At 36.1% G+C, this 16,551-nt stretch overlaps 1 long non-coding RNA gene across 1 annotated transcript in view; it reads right to left on the bottom strand.

Moving 5' to 3' along the window:
* LOC128809610 (uncharacterized) overlaps positions 1-13,399 on the bottom strand; it is a 29,969-nt gene extending 16,570 nt beyond the window's left edge. The window contains exon 1 of the long non-coding RNA XR_008437789.1: positions 13,321-13,399. This is a non-coding gene — a long non-coding RNA (uncharacterized LOC128809610). The remainder of the gene's footprint in view (positions 1-13,320) is intronic.
* Positions 13,400-16,551: the final 3,152 nt, after the last annotated feature.

Raw genomic sequence — 16,551 nt, 5'->3', positions numbered from 1 at the left:
TTACTGTGTTCCTACTGCAAATGGGAAGATTGCAAGATCTTTTTGTCAAAAGACAGGTAGAAGTATGAGACAGAAACTGGATAAAACTATTGTTTAAAATCAGACAATAAGCTAGCAAATGAACCACAAGTAGCACACAGGGTATTTCAATAGCATGTTCCCACCTTTAAGTACTTCTTGCCTTTGATCTCCTTTGCCAGGTTTAGTTTATATTCTATAGGAAGAAATCCTACCTTTGTTCCATTAGTACCTTGTACTTTCTTAATTGATTTTAGTGCTCTTTGACTTTCTTTCTGAGAATTTATTTTCAGTGAAAAGAGCATTTGACCTTGAGGCCATTGTTTTTAATTCTAGCTTCCTCTGGTAAAGTTAGCAAAACACTAAGAAGAAGAAAGCTGTTATTATAACATGCTAAGTACTAGATTATTAGACAAAACTTGTTATCATCTAATAGGGCTTCAGTTGTTTATAAACAAATGGATTCATTTCAATGGTAAGAAATCGGTAACAAGAACTATCCTGGCAGTCCTGATATTGGTGTCAGCAACTGAGCAAGCGTTACACACTTGAGAACAATTCTTGCTCTTGGGTGTTGATCTTCTGGCGTGGATTGCAAGATACCTGGCACAATTTCAGTGCAGTCACACAAAAGTCTTCCTTTTGAAGAGACACTGTAAAGAACATAGTTTACAGCTCTGAATTTTTAATCATTTCTACAATAATGGAATTTTTGTGTATGGATGGAGTTTTGTATTCTAAAAAAACAAAAGGTAATGCTGAAATTTTGTCAACTTTTCCTCACATTGAAGAAAATCTATCAAAGCCTTGGTCATCAAAATAAAGAAATTATTAATAAGAAAAGAATGTAATTAGTATTGTACATAGATACTCCAAAATCAGTGTCATGAGATTGAAGTTTAGTCATCTGAATGCAATGAGAAACAAAATCCTTACCATTTAAATATTATATTTTTGGTGGGGATGGATTTTAAGATCTTAATTCTTCACTCACAGAGGTTTACATAGGTGACAAATTAAGCAAGATCTGCATGCAAGATTGATTTTTGTGCCTCAATAAATCAAAGGAAATAATGCTTCTAATGTAACTCAGATGATCTGAGAATAAATCCGCTGTTGATTATAAGAACTCAGACACTAATATGATTAACAACAGTGCTCATAAGCTGTTAAATACAGAAATTAATTTACAATTAATGAGTTGCCAGCTCACTCCCACAACAGTGATTGCGTCTCTTCATTCAATTTCAGACCCTGTCATGAAACTCTCTCAACTACCTACAGAGCCTAAGCTTTGACTTTAGATTTCTCGTAAGTTCCAGTGACATTTGTTCTGTTATTGCCATCCCTACCATCTCCTATTTACATTCATGTACTATTACCACCAGCAGACTAAGCAAACAGCAGTCAGGGCTATCTGTTAGGCTGACTGTGAGAGGCATTATTATGGTTGCTTAGCAGCCAAGAAGACAAGATAATACATAACTTTCATACACGGAATGAAAGAGAAAGTAAATTTAGGCAGTTCGAATAGTAATAACCAGTTAAGGCTCTAATATGAAAAGTCTGAATCATGAAATATCCTGAGAGATAAGCATCAAAACTTTGTTTCAGCTTAAAAATATCTGTATATCCTGTATGAATTTTATTTCCTGCAAATATAGCTTAATTTCACAAAGGGCTTTAGCATCACGATAACATGCTTTTAAGGTCTCTTCTTCTCTGGCCTCCTAGGCTCCTAAACTTATCTTTATCTGCAAATGGGTAAATCTGGTCTCTTTATCATGTAAATTGATAGAATGCTTTCTAAAAATGAAATTTAAGAGCCACATGGATTAAAAGTTATATATTGGTGAAGAATCAGCATGACTCACATCACAAAAATTCAGTGAAATTCATTGAACAAGTTGATAAGCATATTGGCAAGAGACATTTAGCTGGTGTAGTCTGCTTTGATTTTCAAATAACATTTTGCAAAGTCTTTCATCAAAGCCTCTTAAAGAAATTAGGCTGTCTAAATGAAAAGAAACATTTGCACATGGATACAATTTCTGTAACATATAGGAAATATGGTGAGAACATCAGCGGTTAAAGCAGAGGAACATCTCATATGTGGCTCTACATTTGTATCTGTGTTGTTTCACATAATCAAAAATTAATCAGAAAAGGAGATGAAATGAGGGAGGTGGCCAAGTTATGGTAACAAATAAATTACTAAAGCAAAGAAATATGATGGTCTGCAGCAAAGTAGGACTTCATAACACTGAGTAACTTCATAACAAAAGAGCAGACAAAATGAAATATTAATAAATATTAAGCAATGCATATAGAGAAAACCATATTCTTAGTTTACTTGTATATAAGTGGGATCTAAACAAATTATTATTATTTATGATTGTGATATAAATTTATAATCATAAATTCCAGAAAGTATGAAGCTATGGATAATTACTGAGAAAGCAAATAGAAGGCCCGGAGCTATTTCAAAAGGAACAGAAATCAAAAGAGGAAGCCTTGGCATGCCATATCTAAATCCATGGTACATCTGAATCTGGAATTCTTGCTCAGTTCTAGCCTTTCTATTTCAGAAGAATATGCTAAAATGGAAAAGATACAGGAAAGTCTGGAAGTGATGTTCAAAGATATGGTATGGCTTTTGTATGATGAAAAACCAGATAATTTATAGTTTTCCATCTGGAAGAGAAGGATGAATAGGGAACATGGTGAAGGTCTGTAAAATTGGAGGTGGCATGGAAAAAATAAATAGGAGTCATCTCCTAAAGAAAAAAAAATCATTATAGAAAGTTCAAAATGAATGAATGGAAATACTCCTTGATACAACAGCTTTTTAATCTGTGCAATAGTTTAACAGTAATATTTTGAGTGCTGAAACTCTTCAAAAGCTTTTTTAAAAAGTCTAGAAGAAAAATATGCACATCAAGAGCTATTTAATACAAGACAAATTCAGGAAGTCTCTGAACCTCAGATTGCTGAAGAACTGGCAAGTGCTGCAGGAAAGGAGGTGGTAATGCCCACTTCTCTAATGCTTGGAGGCTATCCTAGGCACCCACGAGCAGTCACAGCTGAAGACAGAGTGGGTGATCCCTACATAAGGCAGAAGAATCATTTTCCTGCCCAAGGAAATGTGTAAGCATCCTTAGATGGCTAGCTTGGTGCAGACTGAGTTACTCTAGGGAGCATTCAGAAGTGGAGTTTTAGGTGCTCAAGGAACTTTACTAAGAGGAAAAGGAGATGCTTTTGGAATATTGGAATATGGGCATTTGCCAGGGCCACATAGCAGCTAAACTGAGAACTGACCAATATGTCAGGCTTAGGAGCCTAAATCTTTCTATAGGCATAGCTCAGAATATTTAATTCACATATTTTAAGACATTAAATGCCTTGAATACTGAAGGAATCCATATTAGAGCAAATATTTTAATCCACTTAAATTCAATTTAAGTTCTAGCATAGTAGAATGTGCCTCTTCCCCTTCCTCCTCTGCCACCTACCCCCAATCTGGTCATGTAAGAATTTCCAAAGCAATGCAAGCATTAAGGAAAAAAAGTATTTTTGATTTTAGTTGCTGAAATGCTAACTATGTTTATGCCTTCCTTTATGGTAAATATGCTGCAAAATATATAGTAGCACAACCCGGAACAACTTCATTGCTCCTTCATACTTTAATAAATGTTCACCATAAATCTTAGCAGCAGATTATGCATGTCAAATCCATCTATATAATGTCTGAGTAGATTTAGAGTCCAAAGATATTATGTTGACAGCATTACTTTGCTGATTGTAAACAAATATAAAGAAATCTGGGATCCGTTATGAACCTTTTCTTATTTTCCAAGTCTCACAAAAAACAAAACAAACAAACAAAAAAAAAAAAAAAACAAACAAAAAACCCACCCAAAAACCAAAAAAAACCCACCAAAAACAAAACCAAAAAACCCTTGAGTCCTGATTGGACTGAACTGCAATCAGTATGTGACTAAAATTATCTCTCCTTTTTTTTTTTTTTTTTTTATGTGAATAATTCATGATCAGTTTGATCTGTCAGTCCACATCTATCTCCCCATCCCCATTTCTGGTATTCTTTTTTTTAGTGATTTAACATGAAAAAATATAGGAATATACAGAAATTTAAAATTACAGAGCTTTTTACTTCACCACACACAGATATTAACTTCCAAGAAACCTGTTTTTTTTTTGAACTGATAAAGCTCTCAAGACACACTTTAGACCTTATGGATTCACCCTTCTCAAAAAACAATTTATTAGGTAGATAATAATACGAACACTATTAGAAGCAGATGAAAGAGCTTAGAATTTAGAGGTTTAAGAGAGTTTTCCTCACTACAATTCAATGATAAAATTTATATTGATTTTCACGTGAGATGATTGTGCCCGAAACCTTTGATGAAAAAAGAAAATTATTGTCAGGTTTTACTAGTGACAGTTCTGACAATGAAGCCATGCTAGATACAGAACTGAAATTTTGCTTTCATTCTTCTCGTTTAGAGGCAATTTGAACATACAAATGAAGTAATTTGGGAACGTGGCATTTGTGTATGTGATATGAAACTCCTGGAAAGGCATATTGTACAAGTGATTCTTTTAAATCTATTCCAGAACTCATTTATTATGTAAATTTCAAAAAAAAAAAAAAAAAAAAAAAAACAACAAAGTAATAATTAGGGCTTATATGGGGAAATATACTATCATAATTAGATTGGTATCATCATATCAGTGTAATTCTCTGTTAGGATTATCTTTAAATTTAATTCATTTGCATTTTTAACTACAGTAATACTGCATTAGTTATATATTAGAGCTGTTAAGGGTTAGATTAAAAACTATTCCATGCATATGGATCCCTAAACATAGCCAGAACCTTCTTTTGATTTCTTTTACATCAGAAAGCTGGTGTTGAACATGTGAGGTTCTATCAGGTGAAATGACAGATAAACGTGACAAAGCTGGACTGTAAAGAACACATTGCCATATATTTCTGTGTAAAACAGCATCTGAACCAGAGCTCTTGCTGACTTGCCTGATTTGGGTCTGATATTTGGGTCTGATACTGAGACTTTGGGTCTGATCCTGTAGTCCTAGCCTGACTTTGTTAAGATTAGGGCATGAATAGTGGCTTGGAGGAGAGATGAAGGGCACTAAGCTAATCTCCCTTTGGGAAGCCTTGTCCTCCTTTTTGTTCCAGAACAATCAGCCAGGTCAGTGTAAGTCACAGATGATTAATTTGAAATTCTTGATTCCAAAGGGAAACAGAGGGAAAAAATTGCTTAGATATCAAAACTGGCTAGTCAGGGCAACATATTTGTGTGTGAACACTTTCCCTCTTCTCTTTGCCTGTAGTTTAACCTGACCTGTTTGCCTTTCTTCTGCAGCAGAATGGAAAAGAGCAAATGCCTATAGACATTGTTAATAAGGAGGCATCACCACAGTACCACTTCACTCCTGCAGAGACCAGAATTATTATGCTTGCAATCACATCCCAGCCTTTTCCTGACCCAAGCACTACAGAAGTAAGAAGGACAGTGAGACAGGATTAGTGCATTGACTGTGCAAATGGCACAAACTCAATTGGCTGTGTAAATGCAGGCACAAACTCAATTTCAACCCTGGTCTGAAAAAACACACCAGAAATATACAAATACTGTATGCCAAATCACTCTAATTTTGGACAACATAAAGGGATTTATCAGTACAGATGAAAGCAACACAATTTTTTTGTTTCTGCTTTGCAGCACAGCAGTTTCAGATGAATTCTGATTGAGCTCTTGCTCTAATTAAAACCTGAAATTCAAGTTAGCAGTACAAGAAAAGAACTACCAGAACTACTTGAATTATTTTGCCTGCTGAACTAATTTCTGCCATGAGTATTATCAGCAGTGTCTTTCATGCTGCCTAGTGGGAAACATCTTAAGAATCTCTTGGTGGCCATGAACTAACTTGGGAAAAGAAAAACCTCTGACATTAGTATCCATATGTCTCTTTTGGCACCGATGTCATCAGATCTCAATATGCTTTTATATCACCACAGATGCCTCTTATTATTAGTTTTAATTGAATAAATACTGTATCATGGCTCAGCAATTTGGTCCTCTGGAGCAACTACAAAAAAAACCTTTGGAGCACTGGTGCCAAAGGATGACATTTTTATTGGTTGTCCTCTGCTAGCTTCAGCAATGTGCCTGCTGTTCCTTCATTCCACATCTAGGTTGTGTTTCCTTTCTTTATTCTTCTTTTCCACTTCCATGCCTAGGGAATACAAAGCTTTATCCAACAATGTTCTCTGACAATCCCTCTTTTGCCCAAGCCTTCTTTTCAAGAAAGAAAAAAAGAGAAAGAGAAGAGAAGAAGAGAAGAGAAGAGAAGAGAAGAGAAGAGAAGAGAAGAGAAGAGAAGAGAAGAGAAGAGAAGAGAAGAGAAGAGAAGAGAAGAGAAGAGAAGAGAAGAAGAGAAGAGAAGAAGAAAGAGAAGAGAAGAGAAGAGAAGAGAAGAGAAGAGAAGAGAAGAGAAGAGAAGAGAAGAGAAGAGAAGAGGAAGGGGAAGGGGGAAGGGGAGGGGGAAGGGGAGGGGGAAGGGGAGGGGGAAGGGGAGGGGGAAAGGGGAAGGGGGAAGGGGAGGGGGAAGGGGAGGGGGAAGGGGGAAGGGGGAAGGACAAGGAAAAGGAAAAGGAAAAGGAAAAAGGAAAAGGAAAAGGAAAAGGAAAGGAAAAGGAAAGGAAAGGAAAGGAAAGGAAAGGAAAGGAAAGGAAAGGAAAGGAAAGGAAAGGAAAAGGAAAGGAAAGGAAAGGAAAGGAAAGGAAAGGAAAGGAAAGGAAAGGAAAGGAAAGGAAAGGAAAGGAAAGGAAAGGAAAGAAAATGCAGATCTCATAGCAAAGTTGAGGTGCTTCTATTACTTCTGAAATAGCATTTTTTTTTGTAGTTTTATTTTTTGACTGATGATACTCTGACACAACACAATAATTTGGCAATTCTACTTTCCCATGGGTCTATCTGGGAGAAAAAACACTGCTACAAAAATATGCATTCAAGAGTAACAATTTACTTATCAGTTCCTTTATTCATTTTTAAGAGCAAAAAATTTTAGAACTGTCTGCATTTCAGAGACACTAGAAGTTTTAATGAAATCAAGTATTTGATTTTAAGAAATGACATCAATCATTTCAAAAGGTATCTGCAGGTAGGGAAAATAAAAAATTATAGGTTTGTATTTACTTGTTTTGTTTTGTTGGTTATTTTTTTCTTTCCCTGAAAGTGATGCACTCAGTAGTAATACACAATTTCATATTTTCAACTGGCAGCCTGTCACCTGATGGACCATGGATAGAAGATAGGGAAATCCTTCAAGCAACTATGAAAAAAGCTTCTGTAGATTTATTCAAAACATTTTCTAGCAGAAAAGTCAGCTTTACAAATTCCCAAAAATCTCACCCCCAACTGTTCAATCCTATCCCAGTATCACTGTTTTTTCCTCTTCATCTTATAACAATTTTAAGAGCCTTAATATAAACTAGATTATTCAAATTATGATCAGAATTAAATAAACAAACACTTCTGGAGGCTTCTTTTAAACCTGGATCATTTTGTGAATCTGCTTTTCAACACAATCCTGCACACAGTTATGCTGACACAAGTGTACAGGCTACAAATTCTGCTGGAGAGCCAGAAATAATCAACCAAGCATGAGAACTTTAGTTCTCGAAGCACTTTTTAAGAACAGGCAATTAAATTTCACGTGCTAAGACTCACAGAAAATAACCTAGCCTCCCACTGGCAGATCTATCTGTTGCCTTCCACGGAGAAGGCAGGCGACCTGGTTTCAAGACACAGCACGGCGACCCGGCCTCGCCCGGGTCACTTGGGCCACAGACATGCACAGACACCAATGTGGTGGATGGTCAAATGGCATTTTTTATCTCATCTCGTGAGGTTAAATAGTCAAGGGGGTCTTACTACGTCAAAGGGGGATGGTGGGTCCGGCTAGGGTTAGTAAGGAGTGGAAAACTACTGGAGTTAGGAGGGGCTGCATGCTTCAGGGGTGATTGATTACCTATAGCAGGATGAGGGGGGAAGGGTCTTGCTTTCCGTCACATCCCGAGATTTTCCATTCGCCTGTCCCTATCTACCACATCTATCAATGAAACTCTGGAGTCCAAAGTTCCACTTTCCTGACTAATTAAATAATACCCCTGAAAAAAAAGTGCCACAAAATATTTGCTAAAGGGTTTTGCATCAGTATAGAAAACTGAGTTAGTTCTCTTTTCTACCCTGAGGACCTAAATCTGAATTTAAGTACACCTTACAGTAATACTCTCTGCACTAAATAAAGTCTATAGTAAGTCCTTGTCACAATAATTTCCCTTGCAAGGAATATATCAAGAAAGAAAAATCTGTATTTATATTTGTTTAAATATGTATTCCAAAGTTCAGCACAAATATTGCTCTGATTTGTAGTTGGTCCACATTACCATTGTGAGCTCCAAACTTCAAGCTCACAGAAAATGTAAATGTGATCTCACGATTTGTGTGTTCTGATTGGCATTAGCTACACTCAGTCTAAAATTTGGATTATTGTAGGCATGTTTGTTTCTATTTTCTGTAGTGTCTTTCTTCTGATTTATTTTCACATTGACCTAATTTTAAATATTTTTTTCCTCCATTGCTTCTAATTAAGCTGCTGCTATGTCTTATGAGCTTCATTTAATTAAATGAATTCAGGAATTTATTTATATAACAAAAGATAACCAACACACCAGGCTTGCTTTCCCAAATGCCCACAGCTTTAATAGAAACAAAATTAAAGGCACCTATTTTAAAGTTAAATACCTGCAGCACAGTACCATTGTAATAAAAGTATCAGAAATCTTTTATAGATATTTTGGGGGTTTTTAACACTTTTTCGTCCCCTCAATGTTTAGAATATGATTTTACCAATGACTGTGCAATAAGAAGGTCACCTGCTCTAAAATGAAAATTCTGATCTACACAAGGCGGAGGAACTGTTTTTTCACCTTCTAGGTTCATAACACATGACTGAGAATTTTTGTTAGAATGACCTAGGATTCATACAGGAAGATAAATCATATAATAGTAAGGGCGTAGAAATAATTTCATTTTCTAATATAATTAAGATAACGTTTAAGTTGCAATGATGTAAACTCTGATCCCTGAGTGCTCTGTTCAGTGAAAGATTCTCAGTACTAGCACTTTGTAGTATCCCAGAGTTGGTAAACATCAATTCTGTGCCAAAACTTTTATTTTGCTTTACTTTGAAGTTCTATTTCTTTAGAGTCAGGACATACCCAACTGGTTTGGAGACAAAAAAACACTTCCTAAATATTCCTTTCTTGGTAACAGACATCCTACAGGCAGATCTGGATTAAGCATTTCCATCAGCGCTTGAAAAAGTTATTGTTTGCCAGACAAGCAAGATTTAATTCCTCCAGATGGATGCTGCCAACCCCTTTACAGAACATTGCTCTTGTCACAGTGTCTGGGCATAGTTTTAAAATACATTTACTTCAGCCTCAGGCTAGTGTGGAGCCTTTTTGCTTGTTTGCTTTTCTTTGACCCTCTTTCTCCCAGTACAGTGGAAGGAAGTTGTTGATAGGGAAGACCTTGATAAGCCATGTAAAACCAGGATGGTTTAAGAGTGCTGATAATAATTTATTCATCTTTCCAATTTATTTATGAGAAATGAGGTTAGGGATTTTTGGGGGCGGGGGGGAGGGTGGATGATGGGGTTGTGCAGTAAGAGGTCATTGCCTGCGCTTAGATCATTGCAGTGACGTGCACTGGGCCACTGAAATACCTACGCAAATCAAACCTGGATTTCCATGCTACCTTCTCCCCAAAGCCCCTCTTGATCCTCTTCCAACAAAACCACTACCTGCATCGTAATGTCATTATGGACTATAAATGTGTAGGAACACATAATATTATTATAGAATTATAGAACGTCCTCAGTTGGAAGGAACACATAAGGATCAAAGTGCACCTCTGACAGTGGTGGTTACTTTAGGACATTATATTAAAAATATTTATATGAAAAGTAAAGAAGAGGCAGTTAAAGCAAAATTTCTGACAAGTGAATAACAGGAAGGCTATCTCAAAAATTATGCTAGATAATAGTTTCTGATACCTGTACTATAACAGCTCTGATAGGATTCCCTGCCATAGGTACACTCTCATGGAAATCAGTAGCACTATTTTGAGAGTGAGGGAATAAATAAAGATTCTGGAATATTACATTGTGCTGCAATTAAAAGCAGAGGTAAATTGGTCAGAAACACAATTAAATCCAGGGAGCATGATAAGCAGCTGGAAGCATTGGCTCACAGACTAGCTAAAGACTGATCTATTCATTCTATTTTTTCTGATCAAGTTCATCTGTACTTGTTTGTTCGCATTAAATATAATTTTAATCACAAATCAGAGGCCAACTCAGCTCTTCACGGTGCATTCAGCCATACACCATGGGCAGTGTTTTCATGAGATATTAAAAATTAAGTAGGGTTGAACTAGGTCACCCCCTAGGTGTAATGAAACCCCAAATGAGAAAGAATCTGAATTATTTCTTCAGCCTACATGTCTGCTTGGAAAATGGCATTTATCTTCAGTAGAATATTTGGACATAAATTATGTAATAAAAATAAACCCATAGAGAATAAAACTTTAAAAAATCAATTAATTTTTTTTTTTTTTACAACGACTCCATAGAACATGTACCTTAAGTTACCTGGAAGTACCCTATTTGGCTCAGAAGTAAAATTGGCTATATTTATTTATTTCCTCTAACAGACTATTTTTCTATGTTTTTCATAAGCGAGCAAGTGATTTCTTTAACAACCCTATTAAAAGCAGATGGAGCTTGCATACTTTGTCCCTTAGATAGTAGCTGTATACTCATTTCAAGAGTCTGTTTCCTATTTCTCCACCTCATAATGCAGCAAAACAGTAGTCCACAAGTAACCACAAGCCTATAAGTATGGGATTAATAGTGCAAAGGTGAGAATATATCTACAGTGACAAATAGAACAGGGCCAGGCACTATTTCCCGAAGTCCAAGTGGCACAGGCTGTTCCTGTTCATGACAGAAGTTATCCCTGCGTCTGCTCTGGCTTTAAGTTATTGTTAGTCCTATTTTACTCTCTTAGTCCTGTAGGTGTAGCGATATAAGGGCACTGTCACTGTGCATTAACACATTTTTAATAGCATGAGCCTAAGGGAAAGTGCTGCTTGCCACTGGTTGTGGTGTGAAGGCTTATAATGTTAGCTGGGGCGAAAATTTCCAATAATATTGAATAAAATATAAGCAAATTAGTAACAAAGTGAGTAAAACTTGCAGTAGACCTGTTCATACTGCCTGTTCAGAATGCTTTGTCCTCTCAGCCATACAAAGATACTGCCTTGAAGAGTTCCATTCACACACAGCAAAGCTAAATAGAGAAGACACTAATAAATAGTAAATAGACACTAATAAATACTAAATAGCTTGCTAGTACTGTGCCTTAGTCTCTCTTATATTTTACATACACATAAAATATGTCAATATCCTGACCTCATGCTAGCCTAGACATGTACAAAAATTACAGCAATTATTTGAAATTAACTTTTTCCCCATAAAGACCATTTAAAATATGACTACTCTAAAGAATTTCCAGAACAACACAAGTGACTTTACATAAAGTATCACATGGCTTTTCTAAACATCTGCATTCAAACTACCAAATATTTTAATGAAGATACTGCTCATCTAGTTGTACATTTGGACTTATGGCTACAAGCTTTTCTTCATCAAACAGCTCCTTAAAATAAATTCAAACCAATAGCTTTTGCTGTCTTTAACAAATAATTTTCATGTAAATAGTTGCTCAAGTGAATAACAGTTGCTGGATTTGGATAGTAATCACCACGTTTCTAAAAAATAATGTGCCTTCAAGTACATCATAGAGCAATGTCTGAATATAAAATGGAGACAAAACTCAAAACATTAAAATATTTTATAGAAATTAGTGAAAATTGTATTTCTTGTCTTAATTATACTGTTTTACAAGTAAAAGGACATGAATAATATTGGAATTTCTTCTCTGGATTCACAAATATTTTTGCAAACAAGTTTTGCCCACTTTGTTAGCAATTTACATACATTTTTATTCAATGTCTGTAATCCTCATGTGGTTTGTAACCTGAAGGTGAGATACTTTGCTGCAGAATGTAGGGTTGCAAAGCTGTAGCACTCAAAGACAATTCAAGGCTCTCTTAATTGGCAACAGGGAATCAATAGATGTCACAGGATCACAAGAGTGGGTGTGATGGCATCTCCTTCAATATGGCATTATAGACAGTTGTCAAATAGAAGAAGGTACAGACAGGAAGATCTGCATGTTGATGATCCTAAAGTCCCTTGGAATGATAAAAACTTTGGCTGTATTTCGCAAAATTGAAGGCAACCTGGGAGTCAGAAACTGAATCAAGGCCAGGTGGGAACCAGTAAAGCTGCAGAATGGGACTGCTTGAAGGATCTTAGAGCCAATGCAATTTTCATATCAAAGAACATTTTGGCTAAAGTCAGAAGCCTGAACCTGTTGAAACCTCCCACCGGTAAAAACAGGAATCAGTGTTTCTATACCTGTCTGATCCTCTACGTACAGAAGACAAAAGCTGCAGGAAATACATGTTGGCCTACCAAATTAAAAATTATCCATCTAAGTGTCTTTTGAGAAGTAAATCTGGCACCCTCTGATGATGCTGGCACAAACAATGCTGACTAAACCCCTGCAACAGGTACCAAAGGAAGAGACACAGAAGCAATTCCAGCCTTTAGTCCTTAGGCTGTTAAAATAATAGTTACAGAACAAATGCAAGATGTGATTAAAAAAAAAAAAAAATAAAGTTTGGAAACTGCTGTTTTATCTCTTTGAGATTAAAGCATCAAAACCAATGATGGCACTGGATTTCCTCATAACATTGTTATAAAACATAATTCTGCTTCCAAAGACTACAAAAACATTAACACTTTAAGCACTGTAACACCATTTTGACAGATGTCCTGTGTTATGAACAAGTTCAGTATAGTTAAAGTTGTTGAAACACAGTTGAGAAAAGCTAATAAATGATAAAACTCTTGTTGTGTCCCCCCCCATTAACACCCCCACACACACTCTAGTTGTACCCCTCACTGTTAATCCCCTTACATATACCCTTTGTTCTTACACACCCTGGTTGTACCCCCCTTGTGCCCTCCCCACTGTTAAAAACCCTTATATACCTCAGGTTGTACCCCCTTTATCTGTACCCTTGTTGAGTCCCTTGAGTCCCTTGGGTATTGCCTCTGCTGCTCCCAAAATGGCGGCCGGAAATAGTCCCGGTAATATGCAAATTAAGCAAAGCAGGAGAAAATCCAAAACAAAACCTAGAAACAATGAGCCAACCTAAAAATTCGGAAAACTAAGTGACTGGACTTGCTGGGGGAAAGCCTCCTTATTCCATCAACAGGGTTTTAAGGTCACCACCAGCTAAGAGTAACTGGACTGGAATGAGGACCCTAGCCAACGAGCCAGAAGATGCCTTCCTAGGCACGCCCATGAGGATGGGAGTCCCAGTTCTACTGTGAAACAAAACTGATCACTTTCTCCTCTGCATTGCCGAAGGGAACAGCGGCAGTGTGCGCGACCCCTCGGGCCCCCACCCAGAGCTGATCACTTAATAAAGGCCTTAAAAAGGAGCTGGTCTCCTGGCCCATTTCTATCGTCCTGTGTACATCTATCTGCCTACAGCAGAGAACTCAACATGCAGACTTTTCAGAATGATCTGAAATTTTATTTACAATGATGCCCAAATTTGTGTTCCTCTATTTTTTTACATGTGCTTAAATGATGTTCTAGGACAATGCAAAAATTAGAGACAAAGAAATGGATTTACCAGTTCTCTCAATGACTCATTTTATTTAACGTGATATGTATTCCACTGTCAGTACCTGCCTCAGGAGTCAAAGAAAAAAAACTTGGTGACTAATACGAGGAAGTAAACCCTACAGCTCTGGAAAGAGTAAAATCTCATAGTAAACAGTCCCAAGATGCCCATTTGTGGTTATGCAACATGACTTTTTTATTACAAAGGTTCTCAGAGTCCATACTTTTACCAGCTACTGCATCAATTGCTACTTGGACTTAATAGCCAGGAAAGGTCATGCTACCCTGACAAGACTTTGCACTTGTTATCCACCTGTGGAGAGGGATGGAAAAGCGCAGGCAGCAGCTACCATGCCAAGGTGCATTCCCTGCTGCAGCATTGCTCTGCTTCATCTGTGGATTCCAAAGACTTTAAAATCTTATTTAAGCTACCAGTTTAAAGGACTGGTAAAAGCCAAGGGTGTAGGTATTACAGGATCTGGACCTTCGTGCATTTCAGCTTGAAAGTGAAAATGAATGAAACATCAACACATCTAAAAAGCACAGTAAATCAGTCAAGGTGTCCCAGAAGCCCAAGACTGTTAGCACAAAGATATTATCTACTGAGGAGGAATCCAGGCTTCACTCATATCACAGGAAGGCTGCAGTAAATTAGGAATTAATGTTCTGAACTTAATTAATTTAATTGATTTCAAGCTGAGTAAGGGAGCTAAGGCTGGTATTCAAACAGGGAGAGAGTATTTAAATTTAGCTGTCATTAGCAGGCACGCATTGCATTCACCAAGTATCAAGACTTTTTGCTCTCACAGTACTCACTGAGGCCACTTGGAGTCTTTTACACTTCTGTTTCCTTCAGTAGAATGGGGAATAGACTTATTATTTTCAGACAAACGTTTAAGATAAGACAATTTTAGGAAATAAAGGAGCCTATTTGATTGTTCTCCATGGAAGCTTATGGTATTGGTTGGGGTCAAGGGGCTGAACCTCATTTTATGGCAGATCTCACTGTTTTCAAAACAGGTCCCAGTCCCGAAAAAAACTTTCTGACACATAACAGTCTTTAGGAAATGCATTGCTTACTGGAAGCCATTCAGGTAGGATTAAACTAAATAAGAAAAGCAAAATATTTTAAATTTATAAAACACAGAAAGAAATGAAGAAAAGTCAGAAGAAAAGTCCTATGACAAACAGGTGTTATTTCATATTTTTTCACTGAAACTATCTTAATGATTGAAAGTGATTCTATGTTTTCCATTGTAGACATAAAATACTAGATAATCATATTGATTTTCTAATACAGTAATCAAATTCAAGGGCTTTTTTTTCTCAAAACCACTCTAAGCTTTCCATCATTGTCTTTAAATGAAAATGTCATGACGGAATCTGTATCTAAAAAGCCCTCTTGATATTCATTAACAGTAAACAAAAACAAAATTAAACAAAATTGAAGCTCTACAGAAACATGCAACTATAGGAATTGTGAAAAATCAATGCAAGGCAGTGACTAGGTCATCTCTCTTTTCAAAACAGAGTTAATACTCATGCATTAGTTTGCTTCACATTACTTATTACACAAATTATGATTAAAATTATAGTAAAGACAGATGCAATATTATTGATACTAATAATATAGAACTTACATTTTATTGAAGAGAAGTTTAGGACTAACAGTTTACATCATCAGATTCCAGTGTTAATATATTACAGATTTTCTGTGAAAACTGTACAATTACAAAATAAATATTTATAATAAATAAATAAAAATAAATAAGTATTAATAATTGAATAACAATGATTCTCAGCCTCCAAGAGCATCTTAGAGATTCAGTGCTTTAATGCCTGTAAAGTATTTAAAGATGTCTTAGGAAAATGTACTATGTAAGTCCAGATTATCCTTCTTGATGTTCAAGCACCATGTGGCAGGTATAAGACAGACAGATTTTCAACTATCATACAGAAATAATGAAGCTATAAAAAAATTTAAGGATCACAAATTTATGTTCTGAAATCTCCTTGTCTATTGTTCCTGTCTTTACTGACTGTGAATGTTTGTGTATCTTTGGTTAAACTTTTGCGAACAATTTTTCTCACTTCAGTCTGTAGCATTCAAATGCACATATCATGCTATACATGGGGCGTCAGTTATTACTTGGAAATGCCACAATTAACTCACAAAATGTTCAACATGCAGTCGTAGTGTAGAATTTCATTATAATTATTCTGGTTATTTATTGTGATTACTACTATTTTAATTTTTTCTCATATTTCTAAAATGGATTTTTGGATACAAGGCCACATCATAAGATCTGATTTAATTTCCTGATTATAAAAATGTAATAAATGTTGTTCCTGCTCCATAGGCCTTAAAAGTACAGAATAAATTCAATGACAGAAGATGAATACCAATACGTAGATGAGAACTGATGAGAAACATTATAGAAGTACAGCTGAAGATACAACTGTAATGTAGTTTAGCTACAACTCCATTTCCAGGATATCTGTACAAGATTTTTTGGCACGTTCAGCAAGTGCTGCAAGGATAGAAATCATTCAAAAACCGTGCTACAGTTGTAAGAGGAGTGCAACAT

This window comes from Vidua macroura, chromosome 6 (genome assembly GCF_024509145.1).
Source record: "Vidua macroura isolate BioBank_ID:100142 chromosome 6, ASM2450914v1, whole genome shotgun sequence".
NCBI classification, from domain to species: Eukaryota; Metazoa; Chordata; class Aves; order Passeriformes; family Viduidae; genus Vidua; species Vidua macroura.
The sequence above is the reverse complement of the archived record's forward strand: the minus strand, read 5'-3'. Positions and strand labels throughout refer to the sequence as shown.